This window comes from Anomalospiza imberbis, chromosome 2 (genome assembly GCF_031753505.1).
Source record: "Anomalospiza imberbis isolate Cuckoo-Finch-1a 21T00152 chromosome 2, ASM3175350v1, whole genome shotgun sequence".
NCBI lineage: Eukaryota > Metazoa > Chordata > Aves > Passeriformes > Viduidae > Anomalospiza > Anomalospiza imberbis.
The window spans coordinates 30,963,693-30,978,081 of NC_089682.1; positions in this window are offsets into that span (position 1 = coordinate 30,963,693).

Consider the following 14,389-nt stretch of genomic DNA (forward strand, 5'->3'; position numbering starts at 1 on the left):
CAGGAGCAGCAATTCCTGGGCCCAGATCCCTAGAAACTCAGAAAAAGGAAAACCAGACTGGCTGGCAAGGAATTTGGTATAAAAACAAAGAGTTAACAGACATAACAAAGAAATTCACTGTGTGCAGTAGTGTGGCATGTACAGAATAAAGGGAAAACACTTGCATTGTTGAATATTTCCTAATTTTAATAATTATAGTTTAAAAGTTTCACAGGCAGGGTTGTGATGTATAGAGCTGATTGCAGTTTGGTGATTCTCCATCTGAAACGAAGGGAGAGAGACAAATGATTGCTCAGATTCCTACCTTTGCATATCCCTTCTCAAATCTATAATTTATTATCATGTACTTGTGTATATTTTAGCCTTCATTTTTCAAAAAGATGTCCATAAATTAAACAGGAATTCAGCAATCACTGAAGATTTATTTTGTCACTAATGACGGTCTAGTAGAGATACAGGTAAAATTCTAAAGGCAATTTCTTAGGGCTTGAATAAATTTGCTTTTTAGCTTCTTCTTTCTGGAAAAGTTAACCAGAAACAGCCTGGCCATTTCTGGGAGAAAAATGTCTATATTTCCCCAAGATTATAAAACAACAATAAAATCTTATAGATATTTCTTTGAATTGTTCATTCATATTCCAGAGCATGAATTTTGCAGGGCTGTTTCCATCTGGTTGCTTAGGGGGTGTTGGAATCTGAAATGCAGGGAACCCTCAGAACTTTGAGCCTGTGAGCCAAAGCTTAGAATTACACCCAGGATTTCATCTGGGACCTTGGAAAAGGCTCCCAGACTCAGGTGCTAGAAGGGAGAATGTGGATTTATGGTTTAAAGCAAAGACACGTTAAGCTAAGGAAAGTAAAGTTTAGAGTTTTAGAGTTTAAGATATAGAAAAAATAAAAGATATGGAAAAAATAAAAGAGCTTTAGAGTTTAAGATATAGGAAAAACAAAAGTAGTTTAAGATCTAGAAAAAAAAAAAGTTTAGAGTTTTAGAGTTTAAGATACAGAAAAAAGAAAAGAGGTAAACAGGGAGATTAGAATGCAGCACTACAGGTTTGTGTGCCATAACATGATTGGCTAAGAGAGCTCACACTGCAGCATGGATCCATAAGATGAAATATTTAAGGATTGGGTCAAAAACATAAATACCCTTGTTGGCAGTGTTTTATTAATCAATAACTCCTTAAAAAGTCTTGTAACTGAGGGTCTTGTGACCTTCTGAGCCATGCTGTGGTGATGTGAGCTGAACTCACCCTTCCTGCCTGTGTGGAAGATAAGAAATATAAACTGCACCATCAAAACCAACTCAGATCCCGTCTGGAACCCCTTCCAGAACTGCCCACAGGGGAATTCTCACAAGGGGCTGTGGTTTTCCTCCCAGTATCACTGCCTAACCTGCCTGCTGTGATGTCCCTGTCTGCTCCCTGCCCCAGGGCTGGGCATGGTGCTGCCCTGAGGAGCAGAACGTGTTCCCCGGGCTCGGGTGCTGTTTGTGGTGTGGCCCCGAGGAGGCAAGCACCATGTGCTGCCTGCCTTTGCAGTGCCAGGGGGATGAACACGCCTGGAGTTGTAGTTCAGTTTGAGTCCCAGCCACTGTGCTCACACACAGCTCCCTGCGATGTTCCTGTGCAGCAGCTTTTGTAGCAGCTCCTGCCTTGTTCCATTTGCAAACTCCCTTCTTCCCCCTCCTGGTGCATCTTGGTCCTGAGGCAGATTTGGGGTGACCTCACTGCAGCCTCTGTGCCTGAAGGGGCTCCAGGAGAGCTGCAGAGGGGCTTTGGACGAGGGAAGGAAGGACAGGGCACAGGGAATGGCTTCCAACAGGAAGGAATTGTTCCCTGGGAGGGTGGGCAGCCCTGGCACAGGGTGCCCAGAACAGCTGGGGCTGCCCCTGGAGCCCTGGCAGTGCCCAAGGCCAGGCTGGACGGGGCTTGGAGCAGCCTGGGACAGTGGGAGGTGTCCCTGCCGTGGCAGGGGTGGCACTGGATGGCGTTAAGGTCCCTCCCAACCCAAACCATTCCATAATCTCAGGGAAGTTTGGTGTGCTGTCTCAGAAACTATTCATTTTCTTTTCCTGTGCAATCAGCACAGGGCTCTTGGTGCTTTCACCTGAATAACCTGTCAGCCATAACAATTTGTGACTTTTGCAACTGAGTCAGGCTGTTTTAATCCTGGGCAATATAAGAAAGCAAAGCTTTCTGCTGACACAAAAATAACCCGGGTCTTGCTTGTGGCAGAAGGACTCAGGCTCTGGATGCTGCTGCAACACAGAACTGTGCGTTCAGAGAAAAGGGAATTGTCAAACCCCTGCACTCTGTGGGTATAGCAGCACTTTGCTCTTGTGTGAAATACCTGTAGAACAACCTCAAATGTGTCCCTTTCATTGAAAATGTCAAAAGGAATATTTTCTTGCACAAAAGCGCTCTGCAGCCCTGTGCCACAGAGGCAAGATTTAATTCCTGCTTTGTCAGCCTGGTGAAATTCCCATTGCAGGGGGCAGAGGTTCCAAATACTCCAACAGGGGATTTATTTTAGTGTACTGGGATGTCAGTGGCATTGCAGGGTGTGAAGACAATGACAAAACTTTGCCATTTGCCACATAACCTCAGGAAAATGTGCTCTGCTATTATCCTGCACTTGCTAATTGGAAGATCTTGGCTGTTTGTAATGGGGTTATTTGTAACAATGAATTGTGTTCAGAGACCTTCTAACAATGCTTCCAGAGAGGAGCTGAATCCATACTGGGGTTTAGTGAAATTAATAATAACCCTGAAAAATCACAGAACCAACTAGGTTGGAAAAGGCCTTTGAGATCAGCAAGTCCAGCCTGTGTTTATCTAAAGCTTCCACTGCAGGATGTGCTGACACCTCAGACGGTGACAAAAATTCACGTGAACTGGAGAAGTCCTCAGGTCTGATTGACAGGAGCACGCTCTGCAGAGAGGTGCTGATAGAAAGTGCTATTTTATTATTTCTATTCTTTATTATCTCTATTTGCCTTAGCCACGCTCAGAGCCCCTGCTCTGAGGCACCACACAGGGAGTGTTTTTTCCAAATCCACCCTTAAAATAAACCTGAGAAACATTTAAAGGTTTTCAGGGATAAGGTGATGAACAGGATTTCTCTGAAAAAGAAGGATTAGTTGTTAGTGGCATCACAACATCAACATCTTATGTGTTAGAAAGAAATCAGACATTCTTACAATGAAAGTGTTAAATGCTGTGCTGAGAATTAAAGGGGGCAGGAGAGGTAGGAAGGGCCATTTAATTTTATTAGGAGGATTCAAATGCACTGAGTGACTGGAGTACACAAAATTCTCATTATCAAAATCCTTTGGTTTTCTGCTCCTGTGAATCTTGAACAGAGTGGTTCTCCCTGAGCGAGCAGAACAATGTAAGATATTCCTTTCCTGTTGAACTGTGCTATCATAACGATTCAGGGTGTTGTACTCATTCCTGCCATCTCCATCTGAAGTGTGTCAGGGCAGAGCTGCTGTCAGGAGCAGAGGGTGGCAGGGAGTGGTGTTACAGATGGACACTGCCAGAACTCCCTTCAGTCAGTGACATTCCTTGGAGCTGAGCTTTCAGCAGACCTGCATTCACTGAAATGTGTTTCACCTTCATGTCATAATTACTCGTTGTCATTTCAGAGATGTCTTTCTGATGCATTAACATGGCAGGTGGGTTCTGTGCAGTGCCAGGTGTGTGACTTTGAAACCCAGACTTATTTTTTTGCCTTTGTTGGCTCCCTGTAGGTCTGTGGGTGCTGGGATCCAGGCTGGGCATCTCCCAAGGGACAGTTCTGGGACGTGCAGGTGGCTTGTGCTGACTCTGGGGATGCAGTCTCTCTCCCAAAGGGAGCAGCTGTGGCCAGCACATCTATATATCAATATATAACCTGGAAATTGTTAGCTAGGAGAAATAAAACCCCTCTGCTCAAAGTCCAGGCATAACTGGAGTTATGCAGGCGTCTCCAGCAGATGAAGTCAGTTTGGTTTAGAGCTTGTGGATACTTCAGGGCAGGATCCCAGGCCAGCGAGTGCAGTGGCTGGGGCACATCAGAGATAAAATTCCCTTATCCCGTGTGGCTCCAGGGGCACTGTCAGCTGCAGGTTCCTCTCCTTCCCTGCACACCTAGTGGGGAGAGGGGCCAGAGGCCAGGGAGCACCCTGGGAGCTGTGGAGTGTGGCGCACACCCTGCAGCACAGCACAGCAGCCCTGCCACGGAGAGCAGCTCCCCCTGAGCTAGGGCTGTGCCCCCCAGCCTCCTCCTGCAGCTCTCCCGGGGCTGGGGGGCTCAGGGCAGCACTCTCCACCCCATTTGTGCCTGCAGACATGGCCTGGCATGGGGCTGGAGGCAGCTGCTGGGGCAGAGCTCTGGGCCAGCCCTTGGCAGAGTTAATTCGTTCAGACACATTGCAGAGGGCAGCAGTACTCCCCATACAGGGATAACACATCTGCTTGGACAGAGCCCCGATGGCAAATCGTTGCACAGCACGGTTCCTGACCTGCTCGTGTCTCCCTGTGGCTCTCCCAGCCCCTAAAGCCTTTGGCGTGGCTGGGATGCCCAGCTGGGGGTGCCTGTGCCTGCCTCTGGGTGCTCAGGGAGCAGGGGGCACTGGGTTTGCTCTCTCCAGCCTCTTTTCCTGACATGCTCACTAGAAAGCTTCCAGAGCAGAGAGAAGTGGCTGTTGGGGATCGTCTTCTCATAGGAAAATCGATTCATTAGAGAGCTCGATGTTTATTAGTTCTCTTCAGAGTTAAGCGTTTTCTAGATAATTTATCTGTTGTGTAGCCTAAAGGCTGCTCTCATAAACCACTTCAGGGCAAAGATGAAGCTTCTTTTGTCCCCCTAAAAGGCTTCTCATGCTTCAGGCTCTGTATGGTTATTTCTCTGACTCCTGGTCAGATGTCTCATTTCTGCAGCAGCTGATCGTCCCTCGGCCGTGTGGTGGCAAAGCTTTGCCTCCTTCTCTGTGGCTCTCTCAGAGGTTTTTATTCAGAGACCAGCAGGGGATGGAAGGAAAAAGAGAGCGGGGTTTTCACAGAGTATGGAACTTCTCTGGGGGCACCTGATCGCTCTGTAGGGAGGGCTGTGTTCTCCCAGGGAGCCCTAATGGGACAGAGGAAGGGAAGAGGGTGCTGGGGACTTCCTGAGAGGGGAAACAAGGAGCAAAAAAGGCCTTTTTGTGTGTGTGGAGTTCCTCATATATAAAGAACACCCTCTGGCCAGAATTTTGCATCAGCTGAGGCTGTGTTTATGCTTTGGAAAGGAGGAAGAGGAGGTCCCTGCTCAAGGTGATGCTAGAGGAACCCAGCATTCCCGGGAAGATGTGGCCAAGGCTGTCACCTGTGAATTTATTGCTCTTTCTGCTGGGGGAGGGCAGGAAAATGTCACATGTGCATGCAGAAGAATCCTGTTTGACATTTCCTTTCCATTCAGGAAAGTCATTGCTGCACGGTCCTTCCCAATTTGTCACCATGTTCTCAGTGAAGTGAACAAGATTAGAACATATTGTTGGGGGGGGGGAAGAAATGAATCATTTCCCATTTAAAAAAAATTGCTTTTAAACCTTCAGCTTCCCTTTAGATGAGCTAAATACCAATAAAGGGCAAAAATCAGCTTTGTGCCTGGGGGCCCTCACTGGTGTGACCAGGTTTCATCTCTTTTGTCTGGATTGCAGGCAGTGCAGCAGCTTTTAGAGTTTTGTTAATGCCAGGTTCTGGCCTATATTTTCCTTTTTCAATCATGACTATTATTCTGGTTTGTGCAGCCCTGTGGGTGGGCCTGGCCCTTTGTGGGTGAATAAAAAGGCCACCTCTTCTCTGCAGAGCTCAACATTTCAGTGTGGCGCTCCCATTCTGTATTTTTCCCATTTTTCCCATTCTGAGCCCTTTTGTAGAACACAGAGCAAAGGCCTGGACTCTCCTCCCTGCAGGGACACATTAAATGTTTCACTGACATCCCTCCATGCCCCTGAACAGCTTCAGAAAAAAACCAAGAAGCCTTGTTCAAGCTGCTCTTGCAAGTATTTCAGCATAGAAAGTGAATCCTGGCACTGGAGAGGAACAGTGGCTGCTTCATTCACCTGAGCCTTGGGATTAGCTCTGCCGTACTGAGAGGCTGCTTCCAGGAGGCTGCTTGGCCACCAGAGAAGGTCTGAGAGGTGCAGAAGAATCAGTGGAAGGAGAACGGGTGCTCTGAGCAGTGGAACAGGGCAGAGCTGAAACCTGCTCCCATCATTAGTGGGATTACACTGAGCATGAATATTGCTTTGTTGTTCCACACTCCTGCAAATTAATTATCTCCTGAAAGCCTAGAAAGTGAGCAGTTAATTGGGGGCTCTCCTGAAGTAGTGTTTGTAAGACAGAGGCTGTGTTCTGAAGGACACAAATCTGAGCTCGCTGCTCCGGGAGCATTCTCACACAACGCCTCGGGATTGTAAAACCCAGCGGGAAACGGCAGCCCCCGAGGTGTTCCTGTGTGCCCAGGGGCAGCAGGGGAAGAGACTCTGCCCTTGAGCCCTGGGGACTCAGCAGCTGGAGCTGCTGGAGAGTCCAGAGGAATCCATGGAGCTGCTCCAGGGCTGGAGCCAGGCTGGGAGAGGCTGGTCACCCGAAGGGGCTCCAGGAGAGCTGCAGAGGGACTGGGGACAAGGGACAGAGGGACAGGACACAGGGAATGGCTCCCACTGCCAGAGGGCAGGGCTGGATGGGATATTGGGGAATTAGGAATTGTTCCTTGGCAGGGTGGGCAGCTCTGGCACAGGTGCCCAGAGCAGCTGTGGCTGCCCCTGGATCCCTGGCAGTGCCCAAGGCCAGGGCTTGGAGCAGCCTGGGACAGTGGAAGAGTCCCTGCCATGGCAGAGGTGGAGTGAGAAGATCCTTGTGTCCCTCCCAGCCCAAGCCATCTGTGCCCCCAGGATTCCATGGCTGTGCTTTGGGTTCCCATTCCTGATGCCCCAAGGCTGACAAGGCTGTCTGGGAGCTGAGACCCCCAGACTCTTTACTGGGCTCTATGGATCCTGATGGGAGAATTCCAGCCTGGGAGCTCCCAGTGGCAGGGCAAGGCCCTGAGCTAGCAGCTTGTTATGCTGAAGGAGCAGGGAGCACTGGGAATTATTATGGTCCATATGTTACTAAAAGGGTTTTAATGTGGATTAAGGGGCTTATGTAACGTGTGGGCCTAACCCACATCGTGCTTAATTTATGGTGTTTTCTCCTTGTCTTAAAAAAACCCAGCTTGTTTCCTAATGATAAGCTTGAGTACTAATTTAATTTACATTTTACTGCTCCCAGGCACAATCAGAACATGCTGGAGTAAACCTTTAAAGCCCCTTATGAAACTATTTGTTGGATTTGCCATTATTCCTTTGGCTTTTTTTTTTTTTTTTGGAGCAATGTTCTTGTTTTCCTCTGATGAAATAGTCTACTTAGGTTTGATTTGGAATTATAGGATGCACAAATTAAAACAATGGGTCTGCTACAATCTGTAGTCTCCTTGGAGAAATGAAAAAAAAACCTTCAGGAAAGTTCGGCAAAAACAGGAATTTTCCAAGCTTCTGGAATAAGAAAAGACCAGAACACAACTTCTGACATACAAAGAAAATAAAATCAAAAATACTAAAACTAAATAATTAGATAGTGTAGTTAGTGGGGGGGGGGGGGGGGAAAAAGAGGCTTAAATTGGTGATGAAGTCTTAAGTTTATCATGAAAAAACTTTATGGATCTCAAATCCTGAAGTGTGTTTTTCATTGCTTGTGTTTCCCAACAGACGCTGCCATCCCTCCAGTGCTGCAGTTGGGAGGATGTGGGCTGTGTTTTTCAGAGCAGACATATGTTAGCTTGTGTTGTGTCAGGGTTTTGTTGCCAGCTTGGTGTACTCTGGGGCAGTTCTAAAATACTGAGCTGTTTTAGAAACAGTTCCAAATTAAGTCAGAAACATGCAGAGATTCAGGTTCTCTGCCAGCCACCTAAAAAAACCAAAAAGAGAAAAAGTCATCTGCCTTTTGTTATGTGGTGTTACAGTTATTGCTAATTTGAAAAGAATCTCACAAATTCACAAGGCATTTCTTCCCTGCACAGAAGGCAGGGGGATATGTGCCCAGTTTCCATTTATTTGTGTGCATAGTTGGTTCTGACTGATTTACCAGCACAGGAACTGGAGGGCTCTGGGGGTTTTCTTTGATATTCCTGAATTTCTCCTGTCCAGGATTCATTTCCAGGATTCATTTCTGTATTTGTTTTAAGTGTCTTTACATACATCCCTGTATGTATGCAGCCTCAAGGCCACTTTAGGGAACAGGGGTCTGCTGTGTGTGTGAATCCCTTTGGAATCTCTCCTGTGATCCCTTTGGAGTCACTCAGTGCCTCACCCTGCTCTCACCGTGGTTGCAAAACTCTGGAGCTTCTCTAGAATATCTTATGCTGGATGCCAAGAGTTCATTGATCAATCATGTCCCAAACACTGATAAAACTCCCATTTCTCAACAGGGGTTTTTTAATTCCTCCCTGTGAATCATTCCTGCTAGGGGTGCATTTGGGGTGGGGTTCTTCCCCTCTGGAAAAGCCTTTTTTAAATGTTATTCCCTGCCTGGAATATGATGATGTCCTGAAGTGCTCTTTAGGTTACCTGCAAACATTTTACCTTTCCAGTGGCTCCTTTTAATGGCTTCTCAATCTCCTTTTTTTTTCTCCCCTGATTGAAATTCCACTTCTTAAGTTAAATGTTATTATCGTGGATTTGTGTTTTGACTTCTCAGCCTCCCAAAAGGTCAGATTTGAATACTTTATAGCCTCCTTCACCAAGAAAAAGTTCAGTGGCTGCATCTTGAAACAGGTCACATACTCTGCTTGAAACTAAATCAAGAATGGCTTTTCCTTTGTGGGTTTTGGGGCCAATTAATTGCAGAAGCAATCCTTGACAGTGTTTAAATTAATACTGTCTGCAAGAGGCCCTGTCCTGATGGGTGCTGGGTCTTTGTCAACACAAAGCCAAGGCCAAAATTCAGCTCCATCCCAGCCGCACCAGTGCTCACAGAACATTTGCCTTTTTTGATAGCAAACACTCCCTAAATCCTTATTCTCCTCCCTGAAGCCAGGCCTGGCCTGACTGCCCCGGTGTTCTGCGCTGTCACCTGGCTCATGGTGTGGGTTTTCAGGCAGGCAGCCCCATTTCTGCTGGGAGCTGTGGCACACAGGCACGTGTCCAGCTCTGCCTGCTTCCCTGTTTTCTGGCTGTGCCGTGGGAATGGCCTTGCTGAGCCGGGCTTTGCTGTCAGTCTGCCGTGCCTCTGTTCCAGCCCGTCCTGTCCCTGGCAGTTCAGCGTTTGCCACCCCTGGGAGGGCACAGTGCTGCAGTCAGCGTGCTCATCCACATCCTGCCTTCCTCCCGGCCTCAGCTTCGCAACACCCTTTCACTGGTCAGGCTTCATTCTCAGCTGCCGCGCTGGGCTCCTCTGGCATCACGTCTGTCCACTGCCCTCCTGTGCTTGCCATGCAGGGCTCAGGCTCTGCCCCTCCACCTGGAGCTCTGGGGAGCCCCAGCCTCCTCCTTCTCCTCCCCAGCTCCAGCCCTGCTGGCACTGATCCCATCCTTGCTGTGCCTCCCCAGCTCCAGCCCAGCCCTGCTGCCGATGCCTTGGGAAGGCTGACCTGGAACAGAGGCTGGACAGAGCTGAAGAATAAAGTAGGGGCTTATTAAGAGGCTTCAATAGGTCCACCTTGGGCAGCACAAGAACTTAGTCAGGGTTACACCCCAGGTGAACCCAAAATGATCACAAAATGCATGACTGGTCATGGGGCCTGTCACTTTTATAAGTTTTGGTTTACTAGCATTTTGGAGCTAATTGTGTAATTACAGCTTTAGCCTATGAAGTTCTACCCTTCTTGGTTTTCTCAGTTTATTCTTAGTTTTCTCTTCAGTTTACTGTTGTTTGTGCTCTTGGGCCTGAGATTTGGGTCATTTGTCCTTGGTCCCCAACTGGAGAAGGAATTGTTTTGTCTCCCTGCTCTGTGAAGAGAGCTCACCATCCCCTAACATGGAGCCCAGACCCTCACACTAAAGCAGCACAGAATCTGAAAAATAGAAAAGCTAAACCTGAGGCATCACTGCCATTGATCCCCATCCTTGCTGTGCTTCCCGGGCTCTGCCCTTGTCCTCCTGGGCAGGCCAGGGAGGCTTTCCCCCATCCCAGAGCTCTCACAGCCCTCTCGACATTTGTGTGTGGGTAATTACAGCCCAAGGGGTGTGACAGCAGCGACAGGGATATGCAAAACCCAGCTTGTTCAGACATCTTCCTTCTCCTGCCACTGTTCTCCAGTGCCTGCAGAGCCACGCACAAGTGCACAGCCATCCATGGGAACGAGCTGGGAAATCATCTCAGAATTGCCACGTGAAATGTGCTCAAAAAGTCAATTTACAGCTCTGTGTGCTCTTCAGGGATTGCTCAGGGAGGCGGGGAGAAGGAAATAGGTGACATCGCTGTGGCACTGGGAGGGTGCAGGGGGTCACCTGGTGCCTGGACACATTGCCACCCCTGCCAGCCTGGGGAAAGCAGCAGGGACACGCTCGGCTGAAGGGAAGAGCTTCTGCAGGAGTCACTGAACAGAGCAGGACACATCAGCTTGGCAAAAGGGGACCAGAGGCCCTGTCCAGCAGGGAGAAGGGAAATAAGGAGTAAGTGCTGCACACACAAAGCCCAGCACTGGCCCCGGGGAAGCACCTCAGGATGAGCAGAGAGCAGCACTTTGTCACCAAGCCCCCAGAGTGTGACACTTGCCTACGGCTGTGACTCACAGAGTGCAGACAGGAGGCTGCAGCCCCTCTCTGGGACACAAGTGAGGCTCCAGTGACAACCTTCAGATGAAGAAAGCCCTGACATGCAGATTGCTGCAATTGGGAGGGATAATTGCAGGCTGCATTATTGTGCACCTGCTGTGGCAGCCTTTCCTCCAGTGTGTCCTTCTGCTCCCAGCAGAAGAAGGGACAGGGAGCTTTTGGTCCTGTAAGGCCCTTCAGCAGCACAGCTCCTTGGAAGAATGAAGATGAAAATGAGGATTCAGCTCTCAGTGTCTCTCTTTTGCTGGCCAAATGCCCTCAGTGGGGTGGTTTTGTTCTCCCTTTGCTGCTTTGTGTACACAGCGATGAAGACGCTGCTTGGAATGGGTTAGAGCTTTATGGCAAAAGCGTTTTTCATCTGGAAGGGAGTTCTAACATTCTAGGTGGAAGAAATAGCCTGTAAATATTTCCTTTGCAGGTGGCACAGCTGTGGACATAGTTTTACACAGTTGAACCAAATGGCATTAGTTATGCCATGCTTGCCATCAGCTACCAGGTGTATTTGACAGAGCTGCTGCTGAGATAGAGAGGAATAGGGTGAGTTCTACCTGCTTCTAACCATAAATAGCAAAAAAGGCACAAGAGGAGGCATTGAAATCCTGCACAGCATTTTGTTTGCAATAACTAAAGCAAAAGTGTCTTCCTGAAATGGTTCAGCATTGACCTGAAACTGAGTTTCATATCCCCAGGATCAATTTCTTGTTGCATCCCTCCGGCAACAGACGTGTTTTTATTGTGCGTGCAGATGTGGAGGGAATTGGAATCCAACATGAGCCAAGGACCCTTCTTGGGTCTCAGCATGGCACTGCTGAAGCCATGCTTTACAAAGTGACACGGAACAAACAGGATCCACCCAAAGGAAACACTCCAGTGAAGAACCCAAACCAGCAAGGTGGAAGGCTGTAAAATGAAGGCTGGTTTTAGCCCTCCTCTGGACACGTGTGAGGAGATGAAGAGATGTGAGCATTGTGCTTTTGAAAAGGGGAAGATATCAAAGATGTGCTTTGCTCTTTTCTGAAACCGGATTCTTTGAGAAGCCCCAGCTGTACCAGAGCAGGCAAGAACACCCTGAGCTGTACCTTCCCTTTGAATTCTGCACAGCTGGCACTTCAGCCTTTAATTTTCCATGCTGCTGCAAAGTGCCTCAGCAACCCACTTGAGGGACTTGATGCAGCCACACAAACACTTCCCCAGTGCAGGACCCGGGGTGCCAAGGGAGTCTCCTCTGTTCCTTCAGTCAGTCTGGGGAGTGAAATGCTTTCAGCCACCTAGGACGTGTTTGGGATCCCAGCTTGCTGGCACCAATGCTGCTCTGCTGCTCCAGGAGCAAGCATGGGCTCAAACATGTGGCTGAATGTTTGCTGAGTGGCCTCAAAGCACAAAAGGAGGGGATGGTTTCCTCCTCCAGCTACCCCTTCAAAAATAATTCCTTCTGCTGTTTCATAGGAGGGCTGCTGTGAGGAGCTCTGCTTGCCTGCTGTCAGTGAGCTTTCCCAGCACAAAAGTGAAAGTGAGGAGCATGTTAAGTGCTGCTTCACAGGAAATAATTATGCCAATGCATTGTCTAAGTGCTCCTATAAAAGGTGCAGTTAATAAAAATGCATTGACTCCACTCTTCTCATGCACAATGCCCAGTTCCTCAAGCTTAGCAGGCAGCAAAGCCTGTGCTATGAAACAGATTTCTGCTTCCTAATTAATAACCTGGTGATTTCTACCAGGTACAGCTCTTTGTTTGTAATTAGTGAAGCAAGTGATGCTAATATCTGGTGCTGAACGACGCCTTTTCCCCACGCTGTAACTTCTGCCAGGAAAAACGGTGTTTTTTCAGTCCTTACCTAAACAGCCTCAGGATGGGGTTTAGTCAGTTTTGCAGTGGAGGCTGTGGGAAGTGTGCAGTCAATGTTTTGAGACAGAGCAGGGCTGTGTGAGCAGTGAGGGCCACTGCAGCCTGAGACAGAAATCGTGCCTGGATCCCGTTTTAGGCTGGCTTTGGAAGGCGTTTCCCTCTGGAGCACGCTGCAGGGGAAGCAGCACCCGGTGCCTCTGTCCCCCTGCCTGTCCAAGGGATAAAGCTGAGAGTCCTCAGCCCGTGCAGATGGATCCACACATGCAGGCAGCTTGATTTCAGGCTCCAGCTTTTGGGAGCAGCCTCAGGGCCTGCCTCGGGAGCCTCTGTAGTGGCTTTGATGTGACAAATGTAGTCATACATGTGCTAAGACAGAACTTAAAGGGAACGGGGAGAGAGGAGTGAAAAAAGAGCCCCAATCGGTGCTCAGGGAAATGAATTGACTCAGAATGAGACACCAGCCCCCATTCCTGTGCAGCAGGAGCCCTGCTGGGGGGGAGAGGACAGTGAAAAGCAGGAGCAGCTTGGAAACCCTCCTGTTCCTGAGGGACAGAGTCCTGCAGCTGCTGGGGGATGGATGGCACCTCTGGGGCACCCCAGGGAAGGGCTGTGTCCCTTCCACAGGGCTCCCAGGGCAGGCTGAGCATGGCAATTCCTCTGGGCATGGCATCAGCAGGTTTGCTCTGAGCAGACCTGTCCCGCAGCCCAAGCACTCCCCGTCAGAAATGGATTTGCCTTCAGCTGTGCTATCCCGAATTTATGGCTGAGTAGGGAACGTGCAGGACTCGTTACCTGGATAAATGCTAAAGGTGTCAAAATAATGTATTTCATTTGTAAAAGTTCAGAATGAGAAAAAGCTGGTTTACAGGCAGACAGTGTTCTGCTCCCTTTCCAATATTTTTGCACATAAATACAAAGGTTGACAAATGGAGCTTGTTTTTCCATGGAGACTACAGCACCTCTTGATTTAGTAAACCACAAAAGTCAATGTATTAAAGCAAATAATTTCTTAATTCATTGTAGCATTTTAATGACTCAGTGTTTATTTGGATTTAAAGCTGTTTTTTAAGCTGCCTCAGTTCCTTTCTACTCAGGTAGAATAGATAATTCTCTCTGGCATGAAGCAGGCTCTGCTACATAGTGTAAAAAGATCTCTATAACCTTAAAACACTGCAGAAGATTTATTGCACCAGTCCTGTACCCACTAATAAGATTCAATTGGCTCATGGAAGGTCTCAGTGATCCCTGGGACGAGGTGCCTGACCCAGCAGGGTCCCTCCCATTCCTTTTGGACAGACCTCAACATCAATTAGGGGCTCAAAGTTCTTTCCCAAGCATTGTTTACCCTGAGGAAACGCCAATCAACCAAACTCCCCTAGATCTTTCCCTCCTTCTTATTTAGGTAAAGCAAGAAAATCTCTGATTTCTGGGTTTTTTTGGGTTTGGAGCCTTTATTTCAGTCTCTAATTCAGTTTTGTGTTTCCAGTCTCCTGACTATAGATGGCTTTCAGTGATTAAAGAATCCACAGAATCAGCAAGAAGTCTGGGGGTTCCATGCTCTGGAATATCTGAAAAGACAGAGAAGAGAGGGGAATGCAATATGTTTGTCCAGGAGATGCAATACCCACCACTGCTGCTGCAGTGGGGTGGGGGCAGCTGGATTTCTGCTTTCCAGGCAGGATGTGCAGCTGAAATAATCTCCA